This window comes from Trichechus manatus, unplaced genomic scaffold (genome assembly GCF_000243295.1).
Source record: "Trichechus manatus latirostris isolate Lorelei unplaced genomic scaffold, TriManLat1.0 scaffold00093, whole genome shotgun sequence".
NCBI lineage: Eukaryota > Metazoa > Chordata > Mammalia > Sirenia > Trichechidae > Trichechus > Trichechus manatus.
Window position 1 is genome coordinate 7920757 of NW_004444029.1, and position 5768 is coordinate 7926524.

Genomic DNA, 5768 nt, shown 5'->3' on the forward strand with positions numbered 1-5768 from the left:
ATAACAAAAAAACCCAGCCTTTCCAATTCAGGCATCAGCTCGGGCAGCTCCCTCCCCCATCCTAGCTTCCCTCCACCAGTTCTGCCTGTCAACTCTATGCCAAAGTCTGCTCCCTGTCCCTAAGCCTACCACTTCACTACAGGAACCAGGTTACACGAGACTTGGAAGGCTGTCTTCATTATCTAGTGCTGCTATAACAGAAATACCCCAAGTGGATGGCTTTAACAAACGAGTTTATTCTCTCACGGTCTAGGAGGCTAGAAGTCCGAATTCAGGGTGCCAGCTCCAGGGGAAGGCTTTCTCTCTCCGGCATTACTTTCTTGGTGGTGTTAGGTACCCCTGTCTCTCCGCTTGCTTCTCTCTTTTATATCTCAAAACAGATTGATTTAAGACACAACCTAATCCTGTAGATTGAATCCTGCCTCATTAAGAGGTAGGATTTACAACACATAGGAAAACCACATCAGATGAACAATACTGGGAATCATGGCCTACCCAAGTTGACACACATTTTTGTGGGGACACAATTCAATCCAAAGGCCATGGCAAAGAGTTTGTGTTTTTATCTGAGAGTCTTGGGGAACCACCAAAGGATCTTAAGCAGGGGAATGACAGCTGATTTATGTTTTAACATATACTCTGGCAAATGAGGATGGGGGGAGGGGAGGAGCAGAAATGGGGAAACCATGCAGAAAGCTGTCACAGTAGTCTAAGTTGGGAAAGTTTGGTGGTTTATTCTGGGGGAGGAGGGATGGGGAAGAGAGGGTGGGTTTGGGATGTATTTGGAGATAAAAGGGACTGGACCCAGTAATGGGTTGGATGTGGAAGTTGAGAGAAAAGGAGACATACCTTGAGCAACTAGGAGGAATGGTGGTACCATCTACCAAGGTGGGAGTACTAGAGAGGAATAGGCTTAGAGAGTAGAAATGCAGAATTCTGTTTTTGATGAAGCCAGTTGCTGTTGAGCTGATTCCAACTCACGGGGACCCCGTGTGTGTCAGAGTGGAACTGTGCTCCACAGGGTTTTTAGTGGCTGATTTCTCAGAAGGAGTTGGCAGGACTTTTTCCCGAAGTATCTTTGGGCAGACTTGAACCGTACAGATAGGAATATCGAGTAGTCAGTTGACCGTTTGGAGCCCTGGGAGGTCTGAGTAGAGCTATGAATCTGGGAGTTGTTGGCATAAAGCTGTGGTACTGGATGAAAAGAGATGTCAGAAGTTTAAAGGGAGAAGTGTGAAACAGTGACTCAGTGGTTGAGAAAGCTCAGTAATTAGGGAAGTGTAGGAGACTTGCTAGGCAGAGTTACATGCCCTTTGAGGTTTGTGGTTTCCATTAAAAAAAGTGAAATCAGCCAGCTTTTGTGATTTCTCTCTGGCCAAACTCAGCCGCTTGTGTGCAGGGAAGGAGGAGGACAGAGGCTTGTCATTGTTAGGGGCCATCAAGTCGCTTCTGACTTGTAGCGACACCATGTGCAACATTGTACCATGTACAACATTATGAAACGCTAGGACAGAGGCCGGAAAACCAAACCAAACCAAACCTATCGCTGATGAGTCAATTCCGACTCATGGACAGGCTAGGGAACAGAAAAGGCTGTGAGGAGAGAATATAGATTCTGAGTGGGCAAGGAAGGAGGTGAGGACCAGAAAGGGTGGTGGATGGTGACAGCATGGTGAGGTTACCCAACGGGGAGGTACAGTGGCTGTTGGAGTGGGGAGTGTAAGCCATCTGGAAAGAAAGAAGGTGGTCTTCAGAAAGTGGGGTGTTTTAAAATCCAGGCTCGTGGGTGCTGCAGTTGTTGGTGATGGCCATGGAGTGGGCTTTACTGAGGGGTGGAGGGAAAGGCTAGGTGATGGAGAGGGTGTGAGACGGGGGCCAGGGAGTTAGGCTGTCCTCCTGGGCACAGGCAGTGGTGGAGAGGCAGAGTGGAGTGGGAGCTGTCACAGGCGCTTGGCAGTGGCCACTGGGAGGGGACAGCAGTCAGGCCCGGTGCCGGGAGTTTCAGAGCAGCTGGGGTCTGCAAGGTTTGGAGCAGGCAGTGGGGAACTAGGAGGACACCCCCCACCCTCCTGTGTCCTTGAGGCATATTGGCTGGGAGAGATTACCCCTTGACCTCTCACTCTGGGGAAGTGGGATCATTGGGGTGTCCGCTGAGGTGTCTGGCAGGTGTGTGCCAGGCAAGAAAGGCAGGGAACTCTCAGAGACAAGGGTAAGGATATGGGGAATTATTTCCAGAGAGCGTGGTAAGAGGGTTTGGGGTGGGGTGGGTGGGAGGACAGGTCAGAGGAGATGTTCACCCCAAAATGGGCCTGAGGTGCTGGGTGCTTTTCATAGGTCATCCACTCTCCTGCCAGCTCCTCCCCTCACCACCCTGCGGCTTACTCTCCCCAGAGTGTTCCGAGGACAGGACAGTGTTATTGGGTTGGAATGGACTTTATCTCTGTGCGTAGTGAAATTTTAGGAATGTTTTCTATCCCAAAGCAGTGTTTGTAAGAGGGAGATTCCTTCTTCTTGGCCATATGACAGCACGAAGCCGTCTTTTATTCAGCACTGATTGCTCAGTATTGCGTCCCATTCTGGGAATGCGTTATCTTCTAAAACTGAAAGAAGCTTCATTACACATCAGATGCGATAGCGATTGTGAACGTGCTTTGAAGAGTAGAGTGTGGCACACTGGTTCCCGGTTCTTTTTGATTGCAGTGATTTTTTTTGTTTGCTTTAGGAACGGACATTTATTTTCTCACAGTTCTCGAGGCTAGCAGTCTAAATTCAGGGTACTGGCTGTGCTGATTCCTTCTGAGGGCTCTCTCTGAGTTTCTGGTGGCCGCCGGCAATCCTTGGCGTTCCTTGGCTCTTAGATGGATCCTCACGTGTTGTCTTCCCCCTGTGGTGACTCTATTTAGGTGTCCATGCTTCTCTTTTATAAAATGCCCCTCAGAAGGGATTAGGATTAGGACCCAACCTTTTCCAGTGTGACTTTGTTAACTGATAACATCTGCAAAGAACAACCCTATTCCCCAAACAAGGTTACATTCACCAGTGGATGGGTGAGGACTTCACCAAATCTTTTTGGGTGACACAAATCCATAACAACAAGGTTGCTGTCATGGCCAGTATAATGGAGTCTTCATCAGAGGTGAAGTGTGCCAGTGGTTAAGTGTTTGGCTGCTAACTGGAAGGTCAGCTGTTCAAATCCACCAACCACCCCTTGGAAACCTTATGGGGCAGTTCGGAATCGACTTGATGGCAATGGGTTGGTTTGTTTGTTTTTTCTGGTAACCCAAACGAGTTGTGTATTATTACACATGACACTGCATGCTATGTCTTGAGTTTCTGCCCTGTTTTAGGTGCTATCTGCATAATACTTCCTCTTACAAGGAATCTGATGATAAGCACTGTTAGCTTGTTTTTTCAGAAGGCGAGGATCCAGTAACTTATAAGCTGTATGTGTGGGCTTTATATGTGAGCTATAAATCACACAGCTGATAAATGGCAAAGACAAAATTAAAGAAGTATCAGATAGAATGCTTTTGGCTACAACTAACAGAAAATGCCAACTCAAAACAATTTAGTAAGAAAATTCATAATCTAACTAACCAGATGTCAGGAGGTTGGATGCCTGTACAAGTTGCTGTTGCGTCGATTCTGACTCATGACGACCATGTAGGTATCAGAGTAGAACTGTGCCATATAGAGTTTTCAGTGGCTGATTTTTTGGAAGTAAATTGCCAGGCCTTTCTTCCGAGGGCAAGAATTTTTTTTTAGGTTAATTCTTGTTCTCACATGATGGTTGTATATTCAGTATCCATTGAATGAGAAAATACTAAATGACAAGCTGCTAGGAATTCAGACGCTCTTAGATGACTGTTGGTTTTTATTAATGATAACAGTAGTTACATACATGTGGAAAATGCTAACTTTTGTTTTCTTAGTCTATATTTAGAGCAGTCAAGAAAGTAGACTCTGGGAAGCAGGATATGCATGATGGGTTCAGACTTGCCAGAAATGCTTGCTTCCGCAGGGCCCTGGAGCTCACAGATCACAAGTCGCCACTGTGATGTGTGGCATACATATGCAAGGTGTTATTATTATTAATTGCTGTAATTACATAGGACCAGATGTTATAATAGCATTCATTTTAAGTGGCATTCTGCCAGCAACAGGTGAGGGTTTAAAACTCTCTTACCAATCTGGTTGTCAAGCCTTGTCTCCCCTGTCCCTGTAGCTAAGGAAAAGCTGATTTATTTAGAAAGGAAATCCAGATGGTCTCAGACAGCTAAGTAGTCCTTTAAAGCTCTTTTTTTAAAAAAAATCATTTTGTTGTTGAGATGTTGTTATGTAGCAAAACATAACACCAATTCAGCAGTTTCTACATGTACAGTTCAGTGACATTGATGACATTCTTCAGGGTGTGCAACCATTCTCACCCCCCTTTTCTGAGTCGCTCCTCTTCCATTAACATAAACTCACTGCCCCCTCAGGTTCCTGTCTAATCTTCTGAGTTGCTTCTGTCAGTTTGATCTCATAGAGATAGTTCTTAAAGAGCGTTATGCTCAAGGAAGACCTTCTTTACTAGTTAAGCTTAACTGTTGTTCGGTTTTAAGGTGACTTCAGGGAATATTTTTCGTTTAAGTTTTAAAGATTATCTCAGGGCAGTAGTTTCAGGGGCTTATCCTGCCTCCATGGCTCCAGAAAGTCTGGAGTCCATGAGAATTTTAAATTCTCTGTTTCCCCCCCTTTGATCAGGATTCTTCTATGCAGTCTTTGATCCAAGTGTTCGGTCATGGTAGCTGGGCACCATCTAGTCCTTCCGGTCTCATGGCAGAGGAGGCCTTTAAAAAGCTCTTGATGCAGCCGTGCACTCCCAAAACACACAGCCGTGATTGCAGAAGCACTTGAATCCCAGTCGGTTGGGACATACATTTTTGGAATTATTATTTTACCTGATAAATGATTGAATTTCATATCCCACGCCCTTTTGTGGGAGCCCTGGTGGCACAGTGATTAACAACTACAGCGAGCTCAGCTGCTCACCAAACGGTCGGCAGTTCAGATCCACCAGCTGCTCCTTGGAAACCCTACGGGGCAGTTCTCCTCTGTCCTGTAGGGTTGCTGTGAGTCGGAATTGACCCGACGGCAGTGGGTAAGGCTTTTGTGAGGTGCTCAGCACAGTGTTTTAGGGTGGGAAATGTGTTCCGTTCAGACAGCTGTGGTTTACAGAGAATGGTTAAAGCCTTGAGTTGTTCCAACGTGGGTTTCGTGTTTAGTTTCTGGGATGGAGGTAAATTTAACAGTAACACTAATAGCTCTCATTTTTGTAACTTTCTGGAACTAACAGGCAGAAAGTCTATTTACATTTTGTGGGTGGAATTTTATGGTTTTACTCTGACCAAGATTTTGTTAACGTTTTTCAGGGAAAGTGATTTTCAGATGAAATTGGCTCCAGAGCAGAGGCTAAAATAGTGATCTTAGTATCTTACGTCCATGATCTGTTTTAGCCTCACAGCTCTCAGAGGAGAGAGGCCGTTTTACACATGAGCGTCTGAAGTTCACAGAGATTAACTGGCTGGTCCGGGGCTTGCAGCTGGTAAGTGGAGCAGCTAGAACGTGGCTGTAACTTTCCTCCTGTCGTTGAAAACTTGTGGGCAGGGCCTTTCTGCTGGGGCCCTCAGCCTTGCAGGTTTGGGTCCATCTGCTAAGCGGTGGCTGTGAAAACGGTTGTGTCGTTGCTGCAGTACCAGTGAAGTGCCTGGAAGCAAAGCCCTGTG